This window comes from Lasioglossum baleicum, unplaced genomic scaffold (genome assembly GCF_051020765.1).
Source record: "Lasioglossum baleicum unplaced genomic scaffold, iyLasBale1 scaffold0021, whole genome shotgun sequence".
Lineage (NCBI taxonomy): Eukaryota > Metazoa > Arthropoda > Insecta > Hymenoptera > Halictidae > Lasioglossum > Lasioglossum baleicum.
In genome coordinates, this window is record NW_027469081.1 from 952,818 (window position 1) to 969,320 (window position 16,503).

Sequence of the window (16,503 nt, forward strand, 5' to 3'; positions counted from 1 at the left end):
AAATTTCCTTAAGAGAGGAAAAGGCGATAGTAACAGATATGTATAATGGTTTCTGTCTCTAGTGATTCCAACAAAATTTTTGTACACAAATCTTCGCTACTGTATTAAAAATAGCGTGATACAGATATTAACTTAGTTCCCGTGGCGTTAGTAAATATCCGATTTAATTTTAAGTTCTACGACGTCATGGATTATTCAAAGAAACGTAATAATTCATCTCACAGAGCAATTTACAGTTCCAGGCGAATTTCTTCGGGGCCACGGAAGGTAAGAAGGGAACATTGAAAGTCAGGACGCAGTATCGCGCGAAAAACGATCTTCGTGTATCGCTAGGTGACTCGGCAGTCCCAGCACGCTCGTCCGTGTTCGCCGGAGAAATCACGAAGGCCACGCAGAAAGAAGCAAACAAAGAAAGAAATAAGTTTATCGCGCACCGCCGCGCCGGCTGTACGTTCCGCTTTCCGGCGGGAACCAGGAAAATATAATTCGAGTCGACGCGGGATAACCATACGTTCGCCTGAATTCGTGTGTACGTGGGATCATGTTAACTCCTAGTCCTGTCCAATTTCGAAAAGAGTGGTTCCCGAAGACACGAAAGAAACGAAAGTATTTTCCAGTATTTTCCAATTTTTAACACTCGGGCGCTGCGACCCGTCTAATTGAGCACTTGCTCAATTTTGTTATAAATGCATAACAATCCGCTGTCTATTTATCAGTACTCTTCCAACAAACCTCTCGTTATGTAGTGCTTCAGAGAATGAGGATACTGTATCTTTACTCGTGAATTAACTCAAAGTGGAGGTAGTACACTACAGTAAAACTGATTTTTTAAGTGGCCCGAAGAAGCATGGGGCTTTAGGGGATCGCGTGCCTATCGAACTTTCTACATGAACTACCCTATCGCTTTTGAAGATTTATCATGTGTCAATTCCTATTGGACTAGAACTGTAGAGTACAGAGTACCGTAGACACGGAGTTTCACTCTGTAAAATTTTCAATGATGGCGCACTTCGCAGAGACAAATGGTCTCAAATATTTTTAAAATCGGGCGTTTTATGGCAAAAAACAGGTAAGCTGGTTGTATTTTAAGAGCATATAGGAACCTAGCATGTGTCTATATCAAAAAACCGAAAAAAGTGAAATACACAGCTTACGTACAGTTCATTTTAGAAATGCTGAGTTATGATTAGTGATTAGTACACTGCGGATGTTTATGCAGTTTGTAATTTTTGTAGACGAATTTTAAGAAAGTGGAATCAAACGAAATCTTATTTTCAGTGGCAGTAGCCTTTGCAGGTCGGGGGTAAATAAAAATCGTATTAAATTCTGTCAAATTTGAGGCTCTAGCATTTTCTGAACCGTTTCAGAAGCCATGAATGCATAAAGATCCGCAGTTAACTGATTAGTTATCGCAAAATGATTGATCCGTGTTCCAATTTCACCGACGAATTATCGAGATTCTTTGAACGCTCTTAAAATATCTTACAAGTTCATGACTGACGGAGAAACAATATTCTAACTTTTAATGACGGTTAAATGAATTTTCGATCCAGATATAATCAATTAATAATTGAACTGTAAAGAGCGGAGTATATTTATGTATGTTAGGAGTACGGGCGAGGTTAGATACTTAGCATAGTGCAATCTTGCAGCTACATATATCATAGTAAACTACTGGAACAAGGTATCCGAAACTGTTATTGCATTAGCCAAAAGAGCCTGAAGGTCCTTCCGGTAGAGTAAATCGATGTTCATGCAAATCGAGCGGATGGTTCGATGCGGTATTGAGCCGCAATATATTCTACAATACTTCGATAAGTATGCACTTAATATGCAATATGTATACATTGTGTTGTATATACAACAATAATATCAGTCTGGCGAATTTATAAAGCCAAAAGGTAAAATCGTTCGTTCCTGAAACTCTAAAAGAATCAAGCGACATGCTCTCGTGCAAGGTTGCACGGCAGCAGCCTGCATGTGTAGCCGGTAGAAAAAGTTGGGCCTGGAAACAACATGGAAGCAAAAGAAACGGAAAAAGATGCACAGGCAATGGGGATAACTTTATCGGTTTGTATCGTGGTTGCAGCCCGCAGCTGACCGGGTATATTATTTTCGCAGAGGGCACGGAATTCGAACGGTCGTCGGAGCAACGGCATCACGTTTTTATCGAAACGATGCGATCCGATGGCCGGAGGCGTCAGCGCAGCGGTCAGGTAAAGAGGGTCTGGCGTATACGTGAGCACGGACCAACGAGTCCAAGCCCGTAACAAGAGGCGCGATGTGATTTGTGAGCGGCTGAACCGCTTCACCGTGATTCCCATCATTCCGTGATGCATCGCTGCGGCACGCATCTGATGACACAGCTACCTCGCTTACGTGCCTGTCTATTCCTGCCTGCATCACTCCGGGACATGTGCCCACGCTTCTTCATGCCAGTCTATGCGAATGCAGACGATTAACAGAGGAGTTTCCGCAATCTGGAGCCTGCCTTTGAATTTTTCAAACGATTCTATGGACAAATGAGGATTCTTCTCGATCGAAATGTTTGAATAAACTTGGAATAATGTTATCGGCGCCAGGTTCGATCAATTTCTACGTCGAATAACTTTCTCGCAAGTTACTAAACTGTCACCAATTAGTCTATTAATAACGTTCCTCACAAAAAGTCTTCAGACAGTTGTGTCTAAGGCAGGGCCCGCTAGATAGCCTTACCGATGAGTCTAGGACGAAACACCACCTTTCTTTTCCCCTAATAGAACAATTCTATAGCAAACGTGGTCTCATGACGTGGATCATGGACCATCATTGTTCAATTACTAGAATCTAGTGTTCATTGATTGGTATTTTTTATATTTTTTATTTAACGTTTAATAAAGAAAAATAGTAATACATAATTTCATTTTATTTGTGTTCATTTATTTTTGACAAATGAAGTATAGGGAGTCGTTTGGCATATATGAGATTCCTTTAATTCGCATATTTTTTTTTTTAAATAAAATATCTTCCTGAACAATTTCTTAAATTACTGGTGCTTAAAATCACTTAAAAAAACTTAAAATCACTGGTGCAGTTACCCTAATCGATTCGAGTGCTGTGGCGTGTTGAGAAACAAAATTAATCTTTCTTCATTGAATAATAGATTATTAACTGATACGGTTAACAAATCTGGTACATACCTAGTAAACTAATAATGTGTTTCTTACAATTCCACACATTTTATTTCGTTTGACAAAATGTTGTTTTAATTTTTTCAAATATTTTCCCTTCAATAAAACACCAAAGTCGACCTTCTCTCAATTTAATGCATAATGAGTGAGACGATCGAAAACGAAGAGAAGGGAGCTGCGAAAAGGGAGAGAAGAGAAATGCATTACAGTTTGAAGGAAAACATGTCTACGGCGATGCCGCTGTATCCATTAAGGTTGTACAGGAACGTGTAGCCCCGGGACAATATTGTGTTTTCTTGCAGTTCTGTACCCCATGCGGGTAATCACGACGTCTCCGGTATTTCTCTCTCGCCCCCGTGAGTGGCCGTTAAAGCGGTGGAGAAGTTGACGGTCACGAGCTTCGATCAGAACGCCCGCGCCGCGCGCCACGCCACGCATACGCCGCGTCACGCCGCGCTCCGGAATATACGGGTGGAAACTTGTGGTCTGCCTTGAACTGGAAATAGTTTCCTGTTTACAGAACGACAGCTTCGACTGGTATTTTCGCATTAACCCCTAGTAGGTTCCACTTCGATTCCTGGCTAACAATTATTCCTTTCCACTTCAACAAATTCAACATAGTTATGACTAGACTGCGTATCATTATGCACTTATAGCAAAATTGAGAAGATGAAATTCAAAATTGTTGAAAAATTTATTAGTCCAGTCGCCAGGTACTTTTAATAGGAAAGTATTCCGAACATAATGAAATTTTGACACGTCATTCAGGGGTACTCTGGGGTGTCGAATCTCAGTTTTCGACCTCGAGGACCCTGTGCTAACTTGGGGAGGGGGAAAAAACCACGATTTTTGTTACCTGTTTTCGGTATTTCGCCTATTACTGAAAAACTGTGGGTCCCCAGAACTTTTGTTTTTCATTTTTGGAAAGAGAGCATGAAATTTCCTTCAAATTTCACTGGTCAATCTTTTTTTTGACCCAATAGGCACCGAGAGACAGGCGTTAATTAGGAAATGTTTCTCAAAATGTCATTTTGAGCCACACATTGTGACATTCAGGAGGAAATTGCAGGTTTTTGGCTCACAAATTTAGTTTTTCAACATATCTACATATAATCTACATACTATGTATATCCCTTACATTTTCACACTCCCCTAACACCCCCCCCCCCCCCAACCCCGGGAAGACGAATTTGAGAAAACCCTAACATTGTACTCTTATCAATCTAACTTCACATGGTTTCAAAAATGTCTACAAAAGCGATGCCTCTCCGCCTTTAATGATTGTTTAAACATGTTTAAACAATCATAATGTATTAATATTGGATATCATTGTATTCGGGAAAGTCTACAGAATCTTTTGCTGTAAAGAACAATTCAATATCTTTTATAATACCATCACAATATTTCTTTAAAGTTGAAAAATATTTTTTCTTCTCGAAGTCTTGTTTCTCAAGAACTGTTCGTCTAGGAGAAAAATTAAGGGCAAAAATCTTGATTCGGTAGAAATCGTTTTTCAATTCCTGGCAGAAAAGATATGTTAGGTTCATTAGGCACTTCGTTTGCAAATTCTTCGATCGAGCATTATTGATTCGTGCAGAAGATGAATATACACGTGATATTCTGACGCTCGAGCCGTCTTCGACGCACGGGTGATAATAGAGAAATTGCACGGGGCAAAGCAGACGGATGAACACGCAAATGGACGGACATACTGACAAGTCGGGGCGTGATCATCGTATTGTTCGATACCTCAATTTTCCGTACTGTCTCATTCGCGACGCAGTCTAATTACCCTCGAGGCTTACCGCGTGGTTTAAACATCGGCACACATTACGCGTGCACATTGCACATGTGTGTACGTAAATGGAAACCGCGATATGTAGGGATCGGGGGGTGGGAGAGCACAGGAGAGCGAGGGGAGAGGTCCCCTGCAGCGTGGGAGGGAGAGAGCAGACGAACATATGAGAGCTCGATGAGATAAGGTCAGGCGCAAATGGCAAATTTCACGGGAAATTTATGACGTTTCATGGGGTCGCGTAATTATCGTCAGATAGAGAATCGTTCACCGTTTATGAACATATGGTAGGGATCAGTGCCATGTGTACGTTGAATAAACACCCGAGAATAATACACGAAATGAATACGCGGACAAGACTGACGAACGGAGAAACATTTATGCTAGCAGCGTCACTACCAGACTGTTAACCCTTTGCACTCGAATGGCGAGTCTGAGGCGCCACTAAAAATTGCCATACCATTATTCAAAACAGTTTTAACATTATTAAGTTTATCTGTATTCTATAAATTGTAAAAAGCTCAACTGTTATATATTAGAAAACAGGTTCAATTTGATGTGCGCAATGTAAAAAAGATTACATAGAACAAAAATGATCTGAGTTGAAACAAATATCTCGATGTTGGAATTCATATTGCTTCGAGTGCAAAGGGTTAATTTCTTAAGGCTCACTGTTTGCACCTTTAGAGTTGTATGTATGTATTCGGAAATGTTCCACCTTATTGTTAACCCTAGATTCTACGTTATCTTTGTAATGTTAGCATGCACAGTCATGTGCATTGGAACATTTATGTTGAGCGTAACTACCGGGGTGGAAAATAGAACTTTCCAATTTTTGACAAATTGATCTTCGGATTCTTGTACATTCATGAAGAAATTAACTCGGCGGATAAACGACAAAATGAATTTTTATTCGACTACTGCTTCCCAGAATCGATGCAGAATATTTTTTTATTTTTCATAAAGATCCGCAGTAGAAAGAAGGACTGAAATTCATATGTTTAAAATGCTTTAGAATTTAGATGAGTTGTTTGAAGATACGTTAATTAATTCTTACTTAATCGCACGTGTGCACGTTTATAAAGGACGTGGTAAAACACGGAGCAGTGCGAAATAGATTTCCGTGTGAAAAGACGAATCAGAAATGTAGGGTAATGGTATTTCATTTAACATTTTGGATTCGAGATAATTGAGTACAAGAATTTGCCAGTTACACATTTAACTTTCATGATTCAAGATTTACTATTTCGTCTTTGCGCACATTATACTGTATAATAATACTGTATAATTAGAAAATCTAAATATCTTGTCGCTTGTTTTAATTGTACGAAATAATCGCTCAAATTACTGTGTATCACACGAAGAAATCTATTTAACTGTACGAACAGTGTATAATATGATCAATTAGAATATTTAGATACTTCCATGTATGTGAACTTGAATGTTTAAAAAAGGTCCTGTACCTTTTTAACCGTCGTGTAGTGCATTCATTGTTAAATAAATTACCAAATTTATCGAAGGAACAGAATATCTCGGTACTCAGAATTTATAGGAGAAAATATGCATCACAGTTGAACGGTTTCCTAATAGGTGGTTTAATATTTAGCCGATATTTTAAGGAAGTGGAATAAAGCACAATGTTATTTCCAGTGATAATAGCCTTTGCAGATCTCAACAAAATAAGAATTATACTAAATTCTGTCGAATTTTATATTCCACATCTTTTAGAAAATTTTCAGGAGCCGTAATTGCATGCAGATCCGCAGTCTACACGTCACATTAAACATCGTTTATCTACATTCATTGAATTATTCCGTCCAAGGGATCGTGCAGTGTCGTCGAGAAAATGGTGACAAAATATGAGACGGTTAAGTGCGCCGAAAATCTTCATTTCCACGGGGCCCAATAAGTTCTCCGTTAATCTGCTACCTAGCTGCGCGGAAAGAGCCTCGCGTCCGAACGCATTTGCATTATTCTCAGGAAAGATTCGTAATACTTAATCTATGAATAATGCAACCGGTCCCTCTAGTAAAATCCCACCGCCACATACTTTCAGTTAATCTGACAGTTCGAAGTAGTTTTCAAATAGTTCTGAGCGGACGTAAGTCAAGTTGAACTCAATCTTCGCATTATCCACTTCCACCAGGTGATCATCGTACCGGCTGGCGAGAGACTTTCCGTGTACGGAATCGATACGTGACGTAACCGAATCGCCGGAATTAATAACGAGTAGTTCCGGACCAGGTAGAAGTACGAGAAATTGCTGGAAAAATTGTAATCGAGTTTCTCGCCAATCCCGCGAAGCTCCGCTGTTCCCGCGACAATCCACGAATTTTCACCGAGCCCGGTAAATTACAACAATTGTTCCCCCTTTGAATATGGCCGGCACGAGGAAAAACCAAACGGCGACGGAGCGTGACAGGTTTCTACACTACGAACGACTGCAGCCCGTAAAATACAATATTTCCCACGGATGAATGTCGCGTGAATAAATGCGTTTTGCATTATCCTAATCAGTATCGGTTGATGTCGAAATGCACAACGATTTGAACGCACTTTAAAACATTATAACTTTTGTATAATCGGATCAGACGATCTGACTTTTTGTGAAATATTAGAAGAATTGGTTTACCAACTTGACCGATTCACCTATTGTTTCTGCAATTCATTACTAGACGTCAATTCCGGATTTTATTGACATTTAGGAACTGCTGTAGAGTTTCTAATCTTTTAAGATATGTAGAACAATAAAACTTTCAGGTATGTTTGAACAATTTCAAGAATTTTAGCCCTTCGGAGAGCTACTTTAACTCGAAAATGAAACATTTATACCGGCCTAGAATAATAAAATTGATATAATACTTCATACAATACTTAAATGTTTAGTAATTGATTGAGACACGAATATATTTAACCCTCATCTGCCCCTCGTGTCAATCTGACACGGTATTCTCGAAATAAGTTATACTGTTCTGTTATTTGTAGGTAAATTTTCCTAAAACTTCGTGACTTTCATTTTTTCAATGCGAAACACATTACCGAGAAACTTAAATAAATGTGGGTTACGAATATAATAGTGAAAATTGGCGCAAATGTTATTTTCATAGCGGAAACCGTGAAAAAACCATAAAAATCATAGTTTTTTCCATTTATTTCTGCAAATAATGGGAATTTTGAAAAATACTTCCGATAAAAGTTGTAGGTCTCATCAAAGTGCACATTCCATGTCCTATTGATTTTTGTGATAAAGATAATACTTTCTGAGAAAAATGATAGGTAATTCATTTATACGGAGCCACCCTCGATTTCAATGATCGCATGATTTATCCATTACTATTACGTGAGGATACGTAAGAATCCAGAGTATAAAAAAATCGGAGGTATGGGCTTTTCGGAAGTTTATCCGTAGATGTTGACTCGTCATCAACTTGACTAAAAAAAACATCGGAAAATAACTGTTTTTGCCTTGTTATTTTGTTGATTTTTTATCACTGTGTCAATTTGACACCGAGGGACAGATTCGGTTCGTGAAATGAGGAACGGACGTGGGTTAATAATCTAAACAATATTTTGAATAATGGTACAGCAATTTTTAGTGGCGTCTCTCTCTTAGAGTCACCATTCCACTGCTGATGGTTAAAATTTGCAGAGATAACATTTCAAGCTGTGTAGATTTCAAAATGTTTAAATTGTTTTAGACATTCCAGAGATGTCCTGATAAAAGTACCAAAGTACTGAAACAAATTAAAGCCATACAAGAGTTTGAATTCCATGAAATGAATGCTATAAAATTCCTTAAAAATTCGCAAAACTGATGCGTCGAGACTTCACTGTGGAAACAGAGTTCTTAAAATGTAAAGGAACACACTCAGCGATACCCCGCGTTACTTAATCTATATTCTTCGTCCGAGGCGTCCTGTTTTCCCAGCGGAGGATCGACCGAGGACGAAAAGAGATTCGTCGGAGCAATTTCCTCGCGGAACAGGAATACGTTCGTCGTCGCGGTTCGAGTTATTCGCATTCGAAGCGAATATACGCGATTTTGTGTATTCTCCCCCGTCCTGCCTTGTTGTGTACGTGTGTACAGTTTCATTCCATTGCACGTCCACACATACATACATACATTGTATAGTTCTCCGTAGGAACGAATGAAAGGAGGAGGGGAGCCCGAGAATAGAATGTATATTTGGGAACAAATACAATTTGAATGAATTAGCAGTAAACTGGAAATGGGCAATTGAGGGTTACCTGACCCGAGGGTTGCTGCTTCCCCACCACCACCACCACTACCACCACCACCATTCACCCTCTCGCTCACTTTCACTTGGTCCGACGGTCTGACTCAACCGTCTCCATCTTCTTCCTTCGTATTTAGCCGGTACAAGTAGGTTATCTCTTGCAGATCCGTTACTTCGTCGCTCTCAGTTCTCCGTCTCGTAGTTTCCCTACTACGCTCCCCCCCCCCCCAACACCATCTCCGGCCGATCTAAACGATATTTTTCGAGGCAAATTCCGCTCCAACAAGGGGAAACATTGTACTTCGAGTGGTTTTCTCCCGGTTACTTTTCTACTCAGACCAAAACAGCCTCGTCCCTTCGTACATAACTCTGTCTTCTCTTCTCTTCTCTTCTTCTCTTCTGAGTCATCCATAAATAAAATTTCGACATGTCCAAGAATTACGATGTTCGTTAAATCTTTCTATATTTCTTACGAGACGGTCAGGGTAGTCGAGGAGTTTTTTCAGGTGCCTGACATACGCAATGCTTGTCAGACACTTTTTCTAAAAGACAAGTTTTACATAGCTTGTTTTGCCGCGGAACTGTGGGTTCGCGTATGTTCCGGATCACTGCCCGCCAAGTTAATCTTGGGCAGCTAGTTCAAATGATAGAATGATCGCAAAAGACAATAATTGATTCGCTTGACTTGATATCGCATGAATACGTTAATGGAAGCGTTTCGTCCCGGACCTGCTAGTGGACTCGTCAGTAAGGCTGATCTAGCAGGTCCTGCCTTATACGCGCGCAGATGATGATATGAGGATTCCCGTTTGTGATTGAACGCACGCGAGGGATCTCGATTGATTTGATCCGGTTCGCGAGGGATTTCGACCGACGCGATCCCGGTTTGTCGGGTGTCCTGACCACTGGACAACGAACTACCGTGATGCTAACTTTGCACATGTGATGAACGATTGACAAGACAACGGCTCGTGCGTTGTACTTGTCTACCCGAGGACTGAAGAATGTCACGGCGTTAGAGCGTAAAACTCAACTGAGCGACTTCGTCTTCCAGTCCTAGCGCGATGCTCGTTGGATTCTCGAATATGAAATAAGATGCGCTGATTGGTTCCTGCAGAAAGTTGCATTTCCCAATCAGTACACACTTTGACTTCTAGGACCTCCTTCCCGTAGCTCTGAATGAAGCCCTGGGAAGGAGGAGTGGGGCGAGATCTTACTCGGTCGACGACGCGACGGTTCCAGGTAATTCGAGACCCTGCGTAACGGTCGCGGACGGTCCTTCGGAGGGACAAAATTTATGACACCGTGTAATTTCGAGGGTGTATAAAAACTGAACGTTAAACAGATGCCTTGACTGGTCGCCGAATGACCCTAGTTTGTTTAATCCTTGAGGAGGATATTTAGGCACGTTCGCATCATAAATCCTGTCCGAAGGAAACCTACGAATTATATTCCTGTGCGACGGAACATAGCTGTACATATGTGTTTAAACGAATGAGGAAGAAACATATAATGAATGATAGACAAAAACGTATGAAGTGAATTTGGCTGTGTAAAATGAAGAAGTAAGTTAAAATTTCCACTGCCTCTGGATGTTTCCATATTTCTGGCTGGGCCCAATATTAAAGTCTGCCTTTATATTGACTCGTTCAAATATTTTATTGATTAAACTTCATTGCTGGAATAAAAGTTCTATTTCACCTTAAAGTACCGAAATTACTTTCTTGCCAACCCAATACTCTTCGACTACTGGAAAACCCCATCGTTGCATTATCGAGAAATGAGAAGGCGCATCCGCACCATCGCAATCCCGGAGAAACGAGTCTACTCCCTTAACTGAAAAGTCATACAACATTCAGAACAATCCACTGAACTGCAGTAGGAACAATTAGCTACTAGTAAAAAAGGTAATGCACGATTTAAGCATTCCTACCAGATGTTTCTAATTCCGTCTCGGAGCGAAGCAAACTCTTCTCTGCAAATCGAGGAACTCTGTTTCAACGATGTTTCGCAGCGGGACAGTTCCAGTGATTTCCAGGGGACGAAGTTCCCGAAGAAAGTTAAGCCCGCCGCGTCCTTCAATTTCGGTTTTCACATAATTTATCCCAAACACGGTTCCAACTTCCGCGAGCCAAGTTTCCCCTCCTCAGAAATTAGTAGGTGTCCCTGGCTCTGTTCGCAACCGTCTGTTGACATTCTCTCCGCGAAAGACAACGTTTTAGAAGCGTTTCTGCATCCGTGTCACGAAGCTGCGGCGAACAGCAAAGAAAGTGGTAAACTCGCCGATCTTGCCTCTTTCGGGATTAACGTTCCAGTTCCTGGCAACAATTACACCCTCCATGTTCAGCCGACCAACCAACACTTATGCGGACATCTACATGGATGATCTCTCCCTCTCTCTCTCTCTCGCTCCCTCCCCCTCTCTATCGCGCTACTTGCGCAACCCTCCAGATTACCTTTACACAAGCTGATCCTCGCAAACACTCGTCCAAGTAGCCGGGAGAACCGGATTCTCCTAACTTTCGAAATTTCAACCAAGTTTCGCGCTGCCTCGGACGAATCTTCAACCGCCCCATCATCCTTCGTCTTCCAACTTAGTCGTTGCTACTGTATCGGTTTAGTCGAGTGGAAACACTTTTGCGCGTTGAGTCTCTGATTGCGTACAAATAGAAGACAATGTTCGCCCGATGCAATTATACCTAAGCATTGCGACTAAAAACCAGCGAGACAGAGAATCTGCAGGAAATAGCGCGTTGCCAGTGACTTTGTTACCGAACTATATTTACATGTAATCTGCTAACGAGCTCGAAACTTAACGTTAACTATCAAATATCAAATGGGCCAATGAACGTGTTAACACGAACGCTAGCTGAAAGTATTTAGATGCATAATCTCGCGACACGTTAAGACACGTGTTCGCCTAGTACAGTGGTCGGCAAATTCATTAGTCGAAAGCAGAGTTGGGCATTAATCGATTAAAATTGTAATCATGCTTGATTGATTAATGTATACGATTAAAAAAAGAAATCGTCGAAAAATCGGCGATTTTCGATGATTTTTTTTTCCATCAACGATTGACGATTAACTTCATCAATCGATTGAATCAATCGTCCATTTTTCAATGATTACCATTTTTAATCGTACTCATTAATCAATCAATCTTGATTAAAATTTCAATCGATTAATGCCCAACTCTGGCGTTCACCCATTGGGGGGGGGGGGGCTTCAGAATACATAACACACATACATTCCAGGAGACGTATCACATATGAAATAATAATTTTACAAGATACTGCACAGTAAGAGAACGTTAGTAAATAAGCGGACAAACCTGAACGTTCCAAGTACATACAACTCGATTCGTAGGAAAGAAAAGTTCACTGTTAGCTTTTCTACGCTGCTGCCGCATCGAATGAAACAGTAAAATCCAAATGATATTGTTGGCTATCCTATCAGCATTCATGGATTTTAGAAACGTTCGAGCGAGGAATGCAATATTACCGAAATATAATACAAAAAGAACTAATAACGAGAAACTCTGGACGCAAGGTCTCTGTACCGAATCGATTCTTTTGTATCGCGACGGGGGTCGGGGGATGGAAAAGGGCAAAAAATCAACGATACGAAAAGCGTAGAGGGACCGGAATGGAAAAATTCGTGATTCCCGAATGTTCCGTATCGGTAAGCTCGATCGATGAGAAGTCATCGAGATTCAGTTAGCATAACAATACTCTCCTCGACACAATTCTCTCTTCTACCGATGCCTTGCTGGACGGTGTCGAATCAATCAGAGGCACGTTCGAACGCCGCCAGAGAACCCAGCCGCGAAACCACGTGATAATCGATATTTCAGTCCACCTACGTGCTGCTCTCGTGAGGTATACCTGTCCTATACGGCCCTGTGTAGACTCTGTAGACACGGGTCCTACCAATACACCAGCCATACATATGTAATCCTGTCTGGAGGCATACGGAAAGTCGTAAAGACGCTTCCACCGCAATAAGATTTCGGCTGAAGGCATAGCCGACGGCCGACCGATAGAAACGAGCGTTGCACCGAGTAGAAAAGGCTAGCATGTTTTGCTCGATTCTATTGAACGCGAAATCCAGAACGGGCAGAAGTTAAACGCGAGATGGGATCAGCAAAGAAAACAGTGGACCACTACTACTATGTACCTATGTACATTTTATTCATCGTGATCCTTCCTAAAAATCATCAATATCTTGTTCGACTCGTGATGAAGATTTTGCACAGATTCTAACACGAATGTGTACAGTTATTAATTTCCTTTAAACCGAGATGAAATTCTATTTTGATTTTGTTAATGTATAGTTATTGGAGAACATGCAGGCATACAATAGATATAAATTTTCTCCTTTTTTAGGAAACTACGAACAACAACAAAAAATGTTCCTTTTTTTATCGATCATGGAATTGTTGATGAAAGATGTAACAATGCTCTCGGCGCACTGGTTCGATCCAATTTTATCTCAAAGCAATTTTGCAATTTGAATTAAATTTTCGACGTTTCGATCTGTGTTTTATAGATCATTCTCAAGAAAAATAATAACTGCGTCTGTGAATTATTAAACAGAATAACTAGTATTCTATAGAATAGATAAAATATGTATAGTAGAATATTACTAATAACTAGTATACTGGTTATTCTGTTTAATAATTCACAGACGCAGTTATTACTTTTCTTGATAATGATCTAAGCACAGATCAAAACGTCTTTAATTTAATTCAAATTGCAAAATTGCTTCGAGGTAAAATTGGATCGAACCAGTGCGCCGAGAGCATTATCACATCTTTTAACTACAAAAAAGTTGTAATCACTGAAACCGTAAAATAAATCGTAGAGCAAGGGGTTAACATACATTTTTCAAGATTATTGATTGAGTGTTCCGTCGAACGAGATTGCGAATGCTTGTCCTTGTTCATTTCAGAAGGTTTAGCTTCGGTGTGTGATGTCAATAACATTTCTATTTTGTAAAGAATATTTTTTGTAAAATTGATAAAGAATATGATACCACTCCCTTCCAACTTGAAGTGAAGACAAACGTAAAGAAACAAACAAACGTTGACATGGCGATAACTAAAATTTCAAAAAATACACAAGTTGTAGCTGAACTAATTGTTAGAATAAATCGAACAAAAGGAAATGGCACTTTTCATTAAATGCTTTCGTTTTTCTCGAGAAAATTTCATTTAGTATTTTCAAATAAATGTATTCAACTGCTCCCATGACATCGGAATATTCCCGTAGAAACCGAATGAACGCATAGAACTCGACCAAACAGCAGAATTCTGGTTCTTCGAGGTTCTCTTACGGATTTATGGATTTCATTATTGTCGACCGTGGTTGGTAACACCGTGTGACTACTACCGCTCACCGACACGCTCCGCGGGGTGGTTCAGAGGACTGACAGGGGTCTGGTAGGAGGCCAACGCCGCGTGGAGAGGGCTGAAGGGCTGGAGGGCTGTCTAAACTTAAACTTGCTGCCCGTTTGCATTTTATGAGCAAGCAGCAAGTTTCTACGGGCCCGGAGGAATCCCAGCGGCATCCAAACCGAAGCCCATACATTCATCCCCCTTCCTTCTCCGCCTCCTTTTCTTCCTCCGATCCTCCATCTCAATCTTCTTCCGCTGCCCCTCTCTCTCTCTCTTCTTCTCTTTCCCTTTTCTCTTCATTCTTTCTCTATCGCTCTACGTTTCTCTCACCACTAGCCATTTTCCTAGCCGTTGCAACCTCTAACCGCCAACATACTCCGGTTGCTAGCTACCAGAAACCCGGCAACTCGGTCAAACCACCCATTACACCGGAGCGTGTAACTTGAATTACCTCTCTGTTCGGTTTTTCCTCCCTCTCTAACTGAATAGTGTAGGTGGTGGGTATAAAGAAATGACACCCCTGAATCTTAGGGCTTTACGTCCATTGTACCTAGGGTTGCCAGATCTTCTATATTTGATACGAGTCTTTATCATATTTGAACTTGATCTCCTATATCATATTTGAATTTTCGAAAATCTTTGTTTGAATAAAAAAGTTTAAAATGTGCTGTGTACCTCTTTCACTTGAACTCCAATATTTTGAGCCTATCTCATATACAGGGTCTGTCCGGAAAGTAATGCAACCACATTTTTAAAAAAAAATCTATTAAACATATGGGTACAAACCTTGAAATTTCTTCAAAGTAGGATCCTTGGGCATCGACACATTTTTTCCAGCGCGATTTCCATGCTTCGTATGCTCCCTGGAAGGCGTTTTTTGGAACCTCTCGCAGTACCCTCGTCACAGCCTCTTTGACGCGTTCCACGCTTTCAAAATGGCATCCTCTTAGCACATTTTTCATTTTTGGAAACCAGAAGAAGTCGGCGGGAGACAAGTCAGGACTGTACGGGGGTTGAGGAGGCGTTGTGATCCAACTAAGAAGTACCGTTTACTGTTTTCCCCGTAATCTACGAAAAATTTGTGGCTGGAAGTGCTCGACGAGGCTGCGACGAGGGTACTACGAGAGGCTCCAGATAACGCCTTCTAGGGAGGATACGAAGCATGGAAATCGCGCTGGAAAAAATGTGTCAACGCCCAAGGGTCCTACTTTGAAGAATTTTAAAGGTTTGCACTCATATGTTCAATAGATTTAAAAAGAAAAAATGTGGTCGTATTACTTTCCGGACAGACCCTGTATGTATTCATAATTGCAGTTTTCACTACTTCTTCTATATTTGGATAAAACATTTCCGGCAACCCTAATTGTACCTTACAATTTCCATCTCACAATCAGATGTATCTTGTTCGGCTGTTTCGAAGAATGCATTCAAAAGTCGGCCTACCGGTTAACCCCTTGCTCTACAATATCGTGTCAGACACGTGATGAAGATTCTGAATAGAATCTAGTAAATACATGTATACATATGTTATTAATTTCTTTTAAACCGAGATGAAATTCAATTTTGATTTCGTTAACGTATAGTTATTGGAGAACATGTAGGCATACAACAGATATTAATTTTCTCCTTTTTCTAGGAAATTACGAACTACAAAGAAAGCCCAAGGGGTTAAAATGCTTTCTATATCTGTCTTTGCCACATAAGAGTAAGTTTCTGAGAATACCTTGGATGTGTCGCGTGGTTGAGAATCGACGAAAAAATCAATTAGACTTAGGAAATTCAGAACGGTATGAAGAATTTTTTAAATGAAGAATTTGCTCTTTTCACGATTTCGCATTTAACATTTTAAATTCTGAGATTTTCTCACGAGAAAGTTTTAGGAAGTACACAAAATTACCGAGACAA

The 16,503-nt window shown here is 40.5% G+C and overlaps 1 protein-coding gene across 28 annotated transcripts in view; it reads right to left on the reverse strand.

The window, feature by feature from the left end:
* The window catches only part of LOC143219184 (protein muscleblind), a 520,585-nt gene that overhangs the window by 241,482 nt on the left and 262,600 nt on the right, over nt 1-16,503 (reverse strand). The gene's annotated exons all lie outside the window — the stretch shown is intronic.